General features: G+C 35.7%; 1 pseudogene; it reads left to right on the forward strand.

The window, feature by feature from the left end:
* The first annotated feature begins 14,016 nt into the window (after positions 1-14,016).
* LOC100019865 (60S ribosomal protein L9-like) lies at positions 14,017-14,680 on the forward strand (annotated as a pseudogene).
* The last annotated feature ends 474 nt before the right edge of the window (positions 14,681-15,154 follow it).

Below are 15,154 nucleotides of genomic sequence, written 5' to 3' on the forward strand. Positions count from 1 at the left end.
ATTTATTTTCTTTTTGCCCTTCACTCCTCCCATTGAAAAAGAAAAAAGAATGAAACTTTTGTAACAAATAAACATTGTCAAACAAAACAAATTCCCACTTTAGCCATGTCAAAAAATATACTGTATATTCTGTATATTGTGCCCATTGCCTCTTCATTAGGTGTGGACAGCATTATTCATCATTAGTCTTCTGGAATCATGATGGATCAAAACCAAAATATTTCCTTTAGAGGGGGAAAAAAGATACCTTTTGCTTTGACACAGCAAACACAGGAAAAAAACCTCAAAGCAGAATTATAGATTTAGAGTTAGAAGAAACCTATAGTTAACTAATCCCAGGCCTCCAGACCACACCACTTGCTGAAGGGATATTTTAGCTGATCCTTGAAAGAGGATAGGGAAAGTAGGATGTGGAGATAAAGAAGCAGAGCATTCAAGGTCTTGGGGCCAACTAGTAAAAATGTACAGAAGTTAAGTTGAAGTGTGTGTGTGAGAGAGAACAGTAAGGATGTCCAGGTTAATTATTATAGAGTATGTGGAGGACAATAAATTATAAAAATACTAGAAAAGTAGGAAGGGACCAGATTGCAAATGGCTTTAAAACCAAACAAAGGATTTCATATTTTATCCTGGAACCCAAAGAACCACTGGTGTTTATTGAATAGAGAATGAAATGATTAGACCTGAGCTTCAGGAAGATCAGTTTGGCAACTGAATAGAAGATTGGCTATAGTGGAGAGAGACTTGAGGCAAAGAGATCAACCAAGAGGTGTTGCAGTAGTTCAGGTATAAGGCAATGAGGGACTGAACTAGTGTGTTAACGGGGTCAGAGCAAAAAACGGTTTGTATAGAAGAGATGTTTCAAAGGTAGAACTGATAGGACTTAGTGACAGAGCAGAAATGGGAGTTAGAGGAGTGAGAAAGAGGAAGAACTCAAGGATAACTCCTAAATTGCAGGCCTATATAACTGGGAAGATGGTGGTGTTCTTGACAGTAATAAAAAGCTTTAGAAAAGAGTTGTAATTGGGGGGAAAGATAATAATCTCAGTTTGGGAAATGGTTAGTTTTAAATGTTTGTGGTTCATCCAATTGGAGATGTCAAATAAGCACTCATGATGCTAGAATGTTGTCAGGAGAGAGATTAAAGCAAGATAAATCTGAGAATCCTCGGCATAGATATTATAATTGAATCCATGAAATTTGATTGAGATCACTAAGCAAAATACTATAAAGGAAGAAGAAAAGAAAGCTCAGGAAAAAAGCCTTGGAAAACATCATTATAAGACATGATCTGAATGAAGATTCAGCAAAAGAAACCAAGAAGGAGCTGAAAACTTAGAAAGGAGAGAGCATCAAAAAGAACAACTGAGGGGGCAACTGGGTGGCTCAGTGGATTGAGAGCTAAGCTTAGAGACTGGAGGTCTCTAGGTTCAAATCTGGCCTCAGATACTTCCCAGCTGTGTAACCCTGGGCTTAACCCCCATTAACCTAGCCCTTAACCCCAGATGTGTAACCCCACTTAACCCCCATTGCCTAGCTCTTACCACTCTTCTGCCTTGGAACCAATTCATAGTATTGATTCCAAGATGGAAGGTAAGGGTTTAAAAAAAAAAGAATGTTGAATGAGTGTTGAAGACTACAGAACAGCAAAGAAAGACAAGGATTAAGAAAAGACCATTTGATGTAATAATTAAGAGGTCACTGGTAACTTAGAATAGGGCAGTTTTAGAAGAAAGGATGGGATGGGAGTTTAGAAAAGTTAAAGGAAAAGAAATGAAACACTGATTATAGATTAATTTCCTAGGGAAATTAGCTTTGAAAGGAAGAACTATTTAAAAAAAATAGCTATCAGAGATAAAAAGATCGAGGAAAAGTTTTTGAGAACTTAAGAGATATGGACATATTTGTTGGCATAAGATAGAAAGCAATTAAACATTAATGAGAGTGGAGATGACTCCAAGCTACATTTCCAAACAGCAGTTAAGTAAAACTTTCTGTAAGTATGATTGCAACAGATGGTACAAGTCACTGTGACAATTAACTATTTGTGAATGAGAGGAATATTTGATTTTATTAATTTAGTAAATTTATTCTAAATTTTGTTTGACAAGAATTTTGGACATGTATCTTCATTTAAATAACTTTAATCAGTGTATATACAATGTTCCTTTGACTCTTTCTTCACGCAGCATTACTTCATACAAATCATACAAATCCATGGTTTTTTTAATTGTTCACATTTGCTTCTCCTAACATTGCATATTGCATTACACTCACAAAGCTAAATTTATTCTGCCATTCCTTAGGCACTGAAAGTTTATTTCCAGCTTTTTCCTATGATAAATAGTGTTATTGCTATGACTATTTTCACTCGTGTGGATCTTTTCCTGATGTCAATAACCTTCTATAATGATTGTTAGGTCAAAGGAGATGAAAAATTTAGTAATATTTCTTGTATAATTATAAACTGTTTTCCTCTCCACTATATTTCTGCTGAAATTTTGGTTTATTTAAAAATATAAACAGAAAGAATACTATCCACATTAAGAGAAAGAACTGTTGGAAGAGAAATGCAAAAGGAAAACATTTGATTTTTCACTTGTTTATGTGGGTATTGGATGTGAGGTATTGGTTTTAAAAAGATTATTATAAAAATGAATAATATGGAAATAGATATTGAGTGATAATGTGTATAACCCAGTGTAATTACTTGTCAGCTCTGGGAGGAGGAAGGGGAAAAGGGAGGGAAAGAACATGAATCATATAACCAAGGAAAAAAACATTAAAAAAATTTTAAGAAAAATATAAACAAATGGTTCTCAGACTTTTATTCTTCATGAAACAGATAGTATTATTCTTTGCTGGAAGGAATCAAACATGTACACATATGAGTTTCACACCATTTGTGAGAAACTTACCCCTAATTGCTGGCACTTAGTGTAGCCTTCTATCCCCACACTCATTCTTTAAGAATCCCTCATGTATGATAACACATATAGAGAATAATTAATGTGCAGTTCTATTGTGCTAAGATGCTCTTTTATCTTTCTTTTTTTAACCTTGATTAGAAGGAATGACTACTTAGATAAGGAACAAAAATTATAAGAAACCAAATGTTTAGTTGTTTTTTAGTTGTGTTCAACTCTTCCTGACCTATTTGGGATTTTCTTAGGGGAGATACTAGAGTAGCTTGCCATTTCCTTCTGTAGTTCATTTTACAGATGAGGAAACTGAGTCAAACAGTGTTAAGAAACTTTCCTATACACACAGCTACTAAGTATCTGAAGCTAGATTTGAACTTAGGAACACGGGTTTTCCTGCCTTCCAGGTCTGGCACTCTACGCCTCTACCATTTAGCTAATGTTTATTTATAGAAACAAAAGACACCAATAAAAAATTATAGAGGGCAAAAAATAATAACAAAAATCAAACAACATGCAGTTATTTAGCATCTACTTGGTGAATTGCACTGTGTATAAAAGTAAAAAAATGGAATAGTACTTACTCTCAAGGAACTTCCATTCTATTAGCATTTAAATAATATGCATGCATGTACAGTATCTATAAATATATATGCATGTTGTGTGTGTGTGTACACATTATGGAGGGATGACACTGGCAGTTAGGGGAAGTCAGGGAAGGATTCCAAGAGAAAGTGATGCATAAACCAATCTTGACGGAAATGAGAGATTCTATGAAGCAAAAATGAGAAGAAATTGGCACTATAGGCATGGATGATGTCCAGTACCAAAGCATAAAACTTGCAAATAGAGTGCTAAGAGCATTGAATACAGAGAGAAGGTCAATTTGGTTGGACTAAAAAATGCAAGATGAGAAGTAATATATAGTGAGGCGATTCAATTGCCTTTTAGACATTTAGAGAATGCTAAAAAAATTATGGCAAATGAATGAAATGGAATATTATTTTGGGGTAAAAAATGACCAAAGAGACTTCTAAATTGTATGAATTGACATAGAGTATGAGTAAAACCAGGAAAACAATTTATATACAAGAACAGAAACATTGTTAAATGATGGGGGATTTGGTTTGTTTTTCTTTTCTCTTCTGCTATAAATATGGCATTATGTTCCTTCATTTTATAATCTTTTTTCAAAAGATGATCCTGTTTCTACTGGCTCTCTTCCCCTTACCCATGATCTCCTTTTCTTATTTCTTACTCCTTTCCCTTTGGGGTTTTATTAGTTCCTTTTTCTCTCTTGATTTTTTCTGATTATATTATTCTTCCCTTCTCTTTTCTCCCTCCCAGTTAGTCAAGTAGATGCCTACCTTGCTCTCCCCTCACACTTCAGCTAGCCCTATTCATTAGTTTTTTTTTATTTCATTTTTTGTATATTTCTTTAAAAAAAGAGGTGGGGGGGGGGAGGCAGCTGGGTGGCTCAGTGGATTGAGAGCCAGGCCTAGAGATGGGAGATCCTAGGTTAAAATCTGGCCTCAAACACTTCCCAGCTGTGTGACCCTGGGCAAGTCACTTGACCCCCATTGCCTAGCTCTTATCACTCTTCTGCCTTGGAGCCAATACACAGTATTGACTCCGAGAGGGAAGGTAAGGGCTTAAAAAAAAAAGAATTTCTCTTACTCTCTTCATTATCTATCCTCTCTTTCTGACTACTCTTGACCCCCATTCTCTGATTCATGAACCCTATAATTATCTGGTCTCTTTTCTTTATATTCCCCATGCAATCAAAGCTCCCAAAGTATTTAGACTCAACTCTAGGCACTTTCTCTCCTGTCTCCTATCCATTTTTCAAAAAGGCTTTTACTACTCCCTCTGTGGTCACTCCATTGCCATTACTATTTTTGCCCTGACGTTTTTTATTCATTCCTGCATTTCTGTTGTTTGTAGTGTTTGAGAAGCAAATTATCTCTTCAGTCCTGGTTTTTGTTTCTGTTTTTCCAAAATGGTTTTACACTTTTCTATATTATTGAATATCCATCTTTTTCACATATAATTAAGCTCAGATTTGCAGAGTAGGTCACTTTGGGCAGCATCTTGTGCTCCTTTTCAGGGTTTTGATCATGGAAACAGAACACTTATTAGTAATAGTGAGATCTAATATGTCACTATCCCGGAGTCTGGCTCAGGTGGACTAGAGAAGTAGATCATGAAATCTGAAAAGAAGAATTGAAGTAAGAATTGAAGAATTGACGTTTAAGATGTTTGAGGAAAGATCAAGGTGAGCAAAAAAGTACCCTCCTACAAGGGAAAGAGGTAGGAAGGAGAGGAACCCAGTGAGGTTTATATATTGACTTTCATTCAAAAAACTTTGACTCCTTGTTCCAATTAACTCAGTCAGGAAATTCTCCTCGCCTCCCCCACCCCCAAAAGCAAGAAAACTAAATTCACATAATTTGTAAAAATAAAATGTTTTATGACATTTTGGAGCAAGTTTGAGATGTGGACTCTAAATTCCTAAGGCTGCCAATTTAAAATGACTATAGGATACTAATGATTCCCGTGTACTTTTTCTTGTTGTTTTAAGTGTGTCTGGGGAAAGCAGATAAATTGCAACAGAGCTAGAGTGGAAACTCCACATAAGCAAGAATCACAACTTTAGAGATTTGGGGAAATCTCTGTAACTTACAAGCTTGTAAAATCCTCATCCATTAAAGGGGAGGGAGAAGTTTGGAAGCAAGACAGATAATTCATTGTATGTCTTTTGCAATTTCTCTAAGGAATTGAGATGAGAAAGCTGCAATGTTTTATTTGTTTCTATGTACAAAATCCCACAACAACGTAAGCTTTTTTTTCATCAAATCAATTTTGTTTTGTTGTGAAGATAGTAAATAAATACTTCACTAGGTGTGAACATTTATTGTGCTTATAAGAACAGCTGGTCTATTTCAAAAACTCCCATTTCCCTTAATAAATACTCAGAGAACTAAACTGCAAAAATGATTGTTCAACATCTACACTGAGGGGAATTATCATTCAGACTTAAAAACATAAACTCCATTTTGTAACACTTGAGAGAATAATAAGTCAATGGAATTAGAATGTTATTTATAAGATTGAGAGAAACTGATTCCCTTCTCATTTTAATTCTCATTTTTATAAAGGATGAAATTCATATCTTTAAGGAATTCTCAATACAAACTACTACAGTTGCAAACTTTTGATAGTACTTCTCTTTCAAACTACACTTGTGGTAGGACAGACCACTGTTTGTGTTGAACCAGAAACTTAAGAGTTTTCCATCCGGAAGCAACCAAGGCCCACATCTAGTAATGTCTTTCCAACAGTGGAATGCTAGGGTATTCCATGAGCTATGAATTAGGGTTCTGTGAGAAAATGTCAATACTGGCAATATTTTCCCTTCTAAATTTTTAAATATAAAATTATGCACATCTCAAAAGTATTTACTTCATGTGGCAATTTTTATATTAATAAAAGGTTTTATTGTCTCTACATTATGCTAAAATTTCCCTATTCCATTCTTTTATAATTTCCATCAATATATTTCAAGCCCCAGAAATATTCTGTTGCCAAATAAGGTTAGCAAGTATTAGTTCATTCCAATCTCCTCATTTTACAGATAAGAAATCTCAGACTTCAAAGAGATATACTGGTTATCTAGTTGGAGAATTAGAATAATGCCGGATCCCTGTGATTTGACTCCTACGCTAGGGTTTTAATATTGATTTGAGTTTCTATATAGAAGACACCAAACAGATAAAATTTAGTGTGGTGTAGTAGGTAAGGGGGAAAAAATGAAGGTGGACAGTAGAGAAGGTAGGGAAGAGGGTAAATTAATTCTAATCCAATTGATATAATCCCACAAAGTAAGGTGACATTAAAACATGACATGGATCTATACCTTATTAAAGGACATGTGCCTATGCCCTTTAGGAAGTATGAAGGAGTTTCTCTTTTTTTTAATCCTTAACTTTGGTCTTAGAATTAATATTGTCTATTGGTTCCAAAGCACAAAAGTGATTAAAGCCTAGGCAATGGGACCCTGGACCAGTCAAGAGTCACACAGCTAAAAAGAGTCTGAGGCTAGATTTTAACCCAGGACCTCTGGTCTCTAGGCTTGGTTCTTAACACACTGAGCCATCTAGATGCCCTTGAAGGAGTTTCTTTGATTGAACTGGAAGAACAATCTGCCATTGTTTGGCCAAAGGTTGACTACCATGTCTGAAGACTTCAAAAAGCTAAGCTTGTCAATTCTGTAGATAGGCAAAAGCATAGGTAAGGTGGGAAGTAACTTTATGGAATGAGACCTCTGAACTTCTGCTAAAGGACAGCAGAGGGATTTCTCTTCCCACCATTCTGATGACCTCAGTAGCCATGGCATCTTGTAGCAGAGGTACTGATTCAGAAGGATGTACCATATCCGGCAGGGAGCAGTTGATAAAAAGAGAAAGAAATAGAAAGATGGGCAAACAGGAGGGGAAGAAACTGAAAAAAAAAACACCATAAAAATCCCAAACTGACTTGAGTATTTTATTGGGATTGAATTTAAATCCCTGGCAACCACTAAAATAATATATTCAGTCAACAACCCTAATTTTACCCTTACATCTGAGATATTCAATAGGCAATTGGAGATAGGAGACTGGAGATCAGGAGAGAGGTTAGAACTACAACATTTGGAAATCATCAGCATAAGTATTTATCATTGAATTCAGGAGAAATGATGAAATCATTTAGTGAAATATTCAAGGAAAAGAAAGGATGTCCCAACTCCTCCAGAGTTAGTAGATGTGTCCTGGATAGAGATTCATCAAAGCACAGTAAGAAAGAGTATATATAGGTAAAAGGACAAGAGGAAGAGGATGATCAATAGTGTCAGTAGCTTCAGAGAAGTTGGGAAAATTGAAAAAAGGCCATTAGATTTGATAATTAAAAGGTCATTGATAACTTTGGAAAGAGCAGTTTTGACTGAATAATGAGGTTAGAAACAGGCTCTAGAGAGTAAAGAAGAAAGGGAGAAAAAAGGAAGTGGAAGCTTATTATACTCCTATAATGGATCCCTGGGAAATTTTCTCTAATAAATCTTTGGTACATGTCAAGTTTAGTGGCTTTCTGAAAGGAATTTACAGTCTCTTCTAGAAAAGTACTCAAAATATAAAGTAGATATTAGGTCTAGGACATCTATTAATTTCCTCCACCATAAATGAAATGCTTAAGACACGAAAAACCATAAATTCATAACAAACACTTAAAACATGAAACAATAGCCACTTCACTTTTTATTCTCTTTCAAGAAATAAAAGCAGCTTTGTAGGAATGCAAACATATTTTACTTTTATCTCAAATGTACCTGCTTGAGCAACTTCAGATCTCCTGGTCAGAGAAAATGGCTGTCTCTCATGCCTGGAATTCTGTCCTTCCTTATCTCTACCTTGGGTCTTTCCTTACTTTCTTCAATTCCAGCTTAAATTCAATTTTCTACAAGAAGGCTTTTCTGATCCCTTTTCATGCCACTGTCTTCATTTTGTTAAATTAAGTGAAATTTATTCTATCTATAGATTTTTTTTCCTACATTGTTGTTTGCAAGATATCACCCCCAGTCATTTGTGAGCTTCTCAAGAACATGGATTGTCTTCTGCGAATCTTTGACTCCCCCAAGATTTAGCAAAATGTCTGACACACAGTAGCCATTTAATATCTTCTAGTTTGTTGGTAAGAAGTTACTCAGAGTACATGAGAAGCCCAACTCTCTTATTTTGAGTATGAGTCCCTCAGACTTGAACCCAACTTATGTGGATCTAGAACAGTTCTTTTTGAGAGGAAGCTACTCCTCGCAACATGGAAAAATTAATTTTTGGAGGAGCCTTGACAGGCAACATGGCATAGTAGATAGGAGATGAACCTTGCAATTAGGAAGACTTGGGTTTAAAGTCAAGCTTCTCACAAATAGTAATTGTATTATCATGGGCAAATTGTATTATTTTAGTGCTTCAGAAAAATACTCTAAAATGGTAAATTACAGAGGATATGTTGATCTGCATGTTTTCCAACCAGAAATAATAGAAATAGTTTCCACACTCTGAATTCCGTCCATTTATGAAAAGGTGCACAGCAAAAACATTACCTGTAACTGTTAAAATTACCTTTTTTCCCTTTTATTCAGGTATGTTGGATTTTTTGAGACCTCATTTTGGTTTTTCTTAGAAAAGATACTGGAGTGGGTGGCCCTTTCCTTCTCCAGTTCATTTCAGAGATGAAGAAACTGAGGCAGAAATTGTCAAATAATTTGCCCAGAGTAAGACCAGATTTAAAGTAGGAAAATAAGTCTTCCTGACTCCAGGCCTGGCACTCTATCCACCGAACTGTTTATTTTTCCCTTAATTAGGCCTTATTAACCCACACTAAAGCTAATCTTGGCCCTTTCCATAAACTGGTCTAAACCCAAGTTTTACTAGCCATTGTGTTCAAATTCCACCAGGATACATCACTGTTCTTCATGATCAAATCCTCATCAATAATTTACCCTATCTTAACCTGCCCATCACCTGCCCAATCATCTGAATCTTACCCTGGAGCTGCTAAATGTCCCTGAAGAAGACTACAACAAAATTGAGCTGATTTTACCCAAAACAAATTTATAATGGGTCACTTTATTGGACTCTCATTGCTGCTTGTCATTCCTTCTACTCAGTCTCCCCTTCTCTTTATCTTTCGGTAGAAAGGCTCAACCCTCAGGCCTCCAACCTTACCTCTGTCTCTTCAATATTTGCATCAATTATTCTATTCACTAAGAAGATCAAGGCTATCAGGAAAACTCAAGGCACTCCCTTCTTCCAGGCCTCAGACCTTCTCATTATCATCTTTTTTTCTTTCCTCTTTCCTTATTCTGATTCTTTCTAGTTGTACCTTTGATCTACTCTTCCATTAGCTTTCTTTTTTTTTTAATCCTTCTCTCCCATGTATTTTCCTTATTTTCCTCTCTGCTCTAGTTTTCCTCCTGCCCACAGATATTCCTAAGATTTCCATTTGTTGTGATCAATCAAAGAATGATAGCTCAAGAGCTGAAAGGGTCCTTTTTATTCATTTCTTTCAGTCATATCCAAATCTTTAAGACTCTATTTCAGCTTTCTTGGCAAAGATACTGGAGTGGTTTGTCATTGATTTCTTCAGATCGTTTTACAGAAGAGGAAACTGAGGCTATTAGGGTAAAGTGACTTGCCCAAGGTAACTCCACTAGTAAGTGTCTAAAGCCAGATTTGAACTCAGAAAAATTAGTTTTCCTGACTCCAGGATCAACACTCTATCCATTGTGCCACCTCACTGTCCATAGGTGATCAAAGACAACCCCCTCAATCAATCAGTGAGAAAACTAAGGCCCAAAGAGATTAAGTGAGTGTGAATTACTAGAAACACAAAATAAAATGAGTGCTAAAGTAAGGTTTTCCAATGTTGATCTCCCTTATCATTCACACAAAAACATTTATTACAGTCTAATCACATCATAAGGTTTAGGGATGGAAAGACCTAACCCTAAGCCCCATCTAGTCCAATTCTCATTTTACAGATAAGGAAATTGAATGTGGGAGAAATGAAGTAATTTTCCAAGGTCACACAATTAGTAAGTAGTATATGTAAGATTCAACTTCAGTTCCTCTGCTTTTCCCATAATATCACAGCTCCTTCTAGTATGTGTGAATGACTAGTCGTGCCAGTAAGTAGGATCCTGGCTACACCCTTGAGTCTTTTAAGTAGTCATACCCAATACATGGACTGTTCAGCTATAACTGAAGCCAAAAATCTGACTTGAACAACTTGGACTGTGACCAAAGATTCTCTTGCCTTCATTACATTAATAAGGATTCTCTCTAGCATGAACTTCATAATAAAATCTGAGGTTCCTCTAAAGATTTTCCACATTTTTTTACATTCTATACATTCAGTCTAGATTTTCAGATGTTAAAATATGGTATATATTCAGGTCAAGACTTTCTTATATTCATTACACTCATGAGTTTTAGTCTAGCAAAAATTATTTGATGTCAAATAAGGCGTGTGACAACTAAAAGCCTTTTCATATTACTTTCAAAACATTTTTCTCCAGTCTCAATTGTCTGATATTCTCTCAAACTTGAGCTTTGACTGAAGGCTTTTCTATAATATGAATTTTCGAACAGTGAATCACTTTAGAATTATGAATAAAGATTTTCCTACATTTTATTTCTCAACAATATGAATTATCTGATGTTTTCCCTGATGTCTGATTCATGGTTTCATCATATTCATTACATGCATCAGGTTTCTCTCCAGTATGAATTACCTCACATCAAATTAGGTTAAGGAGGCAGTGAGGCACAATGAAAAGAGCTTTGGATTTGGTATAGGACTTTGTTTATCCGTGTAAACTTGGAAAACTCACACACCTAAATGATGCTGCAGATAAGAGCTCTAAGCTTTGGAGTCAGAAAGATAAAGTTCAAATGCCAAGTTCAAATATCACTTAATACCTGAGAGCCCCTGGGAAAGTCATTTAACTTCTTTTAACCTCAGTTTCCTCATCTGTAAAATGAAGGCCTTGATGGTCTCTAAGATCCTTTCCAGTTTTAAATCCTTGATCCTATGTCCTACTGGGAGCCATTAAAGGTGTGTACTCTGGCTAACAGCTTTACCACATTCATTACCTTCCAAGAGGTTTTCGCCAGTATAAATTCTGATATTAAAAAAGCTAAAAGATGTTGCCACATTCATTACAAGTTTTTCATTACAGTCCTGCCTACTACTCCTCAGACTATGCTTAACACATATTCTCCATTAGTCATTGCTCCGTTGGACAGTGGATGCAAAGTCTCTGTTAAACCAATTTCTCTGCTGGTAGCTACTCCATACTTCCAGGATGTTTCTTGTAGCTGCTTTGTATTCAGGAAATAAGGATTTAGTATCATCACTCTGAGCCATTAGTCTCATGAGCCAATCAAGTCTTGAGATCAATATTTTTTAAGGAAAAATTTGCCCAACTTTCATGAGGGGGAAGATTTAGGATGTTTTATCACACTTGTGCTCAATAATGTTAATGTCTGAAAGCTAGTATATATCTAGTCATTATCAATGTAAGGATTAATTGCCAACAAGACCAAAACACTCTGGGGTTTGCCTTGTTTTTTCAATTCCAGCTCCCTTATGCTATGCCTTGAAGATGAAGTGAAAGGAATTAGAAGTAGAGGACTCATGCATGCAAAACAAAACCCAAGGGCAAGCTCCTTGTCTTTCTTAATTGCCTAACAATATTCTTGAAGTTGATTTCAGGATGAGCAACTCCATTTTGTTTTAAGTCTCCATTTTATGATACAAAAATATAAAAATATAAAAAGACATGGTTCTAGTTCTCAGACTAGATCACTCTTCTTTTAGCACTTCTATATTCAATTTATATTACTCTCTTCTTCAACTTGTTGGTATGTTCTTTATAATTATGCTCTTCTCACTTTATGCACATATATTTGATCTCCCTAACTAGATGAAAAACTTTAAAATTGGGGATCATACTTTTTATTAGTAGTAGCTAGGAGGCATAGTAGATAGGGCACTGGGCCTGACATTAGAAAATCTGAAGTTCAAATGCAGCCTCTGATACATATTCAGGAGTGTGACTTTGGCAAGTCACTTGACTTGGTCTGCCTTAGCTTTTTTCATCTCTAAAATGAAGATAATAGTAGTACCTACTCCTAGGGTTGTTGTGAAGAAAGCACTTTGGAAACCACAAAACACTGATTATTGCTAAGAGTGCTAGGCTGGGAAGATCAGAGTTCAAATTTGACCTCAGAGACAGTAATAACTAGTAATGGCTGTGTAACATGAAGCAAGTCATTTAACTTCTATTTGCCTTAATATACTAGAAAAGAAAATGGCAAATCACTCCCTTTTCTTTGTCAAGAAAATCCCATGGACATTATTGGCTTGCTGTGGCCCATAGGACAAAGAAAAACAAATCACCAACAATTAATGCTAATTATTATTGTTATTGTTTCAGTCTCATTCTGAAAGCAAATTTACTCTCCCCTAGAGTTATTAACATGGAAACTTGTTGGACTGGAAGCGTCTGTCTACAGAGGATTAGCCATTATTCAAAGTTCCCCAAGTTCCTTTGGTTTTTGACCTTGAAGATCTTTTGCAGAGATGCAGTACCTGATCATACATTGGGAAAACAGAGAAGAAATACAGAGAACATCTATGTTGACTGGGACTCTTCCGTATTCAACAGGACATACACATCTACACATCTATGTGGGCAAGAATGGAGGTTAAAGAAATCTCAGGGCTGTGAGGTGCACTAGCCATGTCACTCTAAGCAAATCAGTTGACTTAATGACTCAGACTGTTTCCTCTTCTGTAGAATGGGAATAATAATACACTATCATAAAATTCATAAGATCATAAATTTAGAGCAGGTAAGGGCCCTAGAAGTTATCTAGTCCAGTTCTATCATTTTGTATATGATAGAGATTCAGAGAAACTAAGTAATTTCTCCAGATTATATTAAGTAGTGTATAAAGGTAGAAAGTAGAGAACCAGAATTTAAAGCCAGGTCCCTTGACCCCAAGTTTAATTGAATACTTTGTTAACTATAAACATAAGCTATTATCACAATCTCCTTCATAGATTGTTATGGGAGTCAAGCAAAATGGAAGATAAATGGTTTTATAAACTATAAAGCATTGTACAAATTTCAACTATTAACATTTTTTATATGCTATGTGTGTGTGTGTGAGTTAAAAAACATGATATATGATTAGGATTAAGAAATAATATACAGAACTAGAAATGCAAAATAATTCCAAAAAAATTCTCATTGCCATCAAGAATTTCCTCTTGTGTTGACTCTTGTCTGGGTCAATGACTCATTGTAAAACTCTTATAACAGTCAACAAATCCTGTGTTAAGGAGCAAAGCAAGTATTTTTGTCTAAGCTATTAAAAGAGGGTCATTGAATAGATTGCCTAATGATGATAAAATAACATTTTAAAATACTGGACTTAAATTTTTTTTAAGTTATAGTTCAGCTTTCTTTGGTCGGTTCACTCCCAGAATGAAGACCATTCTAAGCACCCAGATGGTAGACCTCCCAGAAAATGTTGCCATCTCTCTTAAGGATCTGACAGTTATTGTGTCGGGCCCCAGAGGAATTCTAGGAAGGGATTTCAACTATATCAATATTGAGCTCGGTCTCCTTGGAAAGAAGAAAAAAAGGCTCTGATTAGGTAAGTGGTGGGGAAATTGAAAAGAACTTGCCACCCTGCACACAATCTGTACTCATGTGCAAAGCATGATCAAAGGCGTAACCTTGGGTTTTCATTACAAGATGAGGTTTGTATGTGCTTAGTTCCCCATCAATGTTGTTATTTAAGAAAATGTCTCACTTGTTGAAATCAGAAATTTCTTGGGTGAAAAATATATCCAAAGAGTGCGCATGAGGCCAGGTGTGGCTTGTACTATTTCTCAAGCTCAGAAAGATGAGTTAATTCTTGAAGGAAATGATATTGAACTTGTCTCAAACTCAGCTGCCCTCATTCAACAGGCCACGGCAGTCAAAAACAAGGATATCAGAAGATTTTTGGATGGCATCTATGTTTCTAAGAAAGGCACAATGCAACAAGCTGATGAATAAGTTGGGAAAGATACCAAAGGCAATATCCTGAGGAGTCAACACTTATTCAGATGTCAAAATAAAAATACTTTTTGTCAAAAAAAAAGTTATAGTTCAAGACTTAGTCAGGAAAAGAAGCATTACCTCCTGATACCTATCAAAAAACAAACCAAGGGGGCAGCTGGGTAGCTCAGTAAATTGTGAGCCAGACTTAGAGATGGGAGGTTCTAGGTTCAAATGTGACCTCAGTCACTTCCCAGCTGTGTGACCATGGGCAAGCCACTTGACCCCCATTGCCTAGCCCTTACCACTCTTCTGCCTTTGAACCAATACATAGTATTAACTCCAAGATGGAAGGTAATGGTTTAAACAAACAAACCAGGTAGTAGGTCTCAAAAAATCAGCCAGTGGGGTTATTTGGGGATATTTTGAATATATTGATATTTATTGCTATGGCTTCTTCCTTTAAATGTTTATAGGCTTTAAAAGAGGTTTTCTTTTATTTTTTTATTAGGTTCAGAATGTATAATAAAAAATAGAGAAATGGAAAAGTCCAGTAGGCTAAGGATAAAGCATTCAT

The sequence above is a fragment of the Monodelphis domestica genome, chromosome 4 (genome assembly GCF_027887165.1).
Source record: "Monodelphis domestica isolate mMonDom1 chromosome 4, mMonDom1.pri, whole genome shotgun sequence".
NCBI lineage: Eukaryota > Metazoa > Chordata > Mammalia > Didelphimorphia > Didelphidae > Monodelphis > Monodelphis domestica.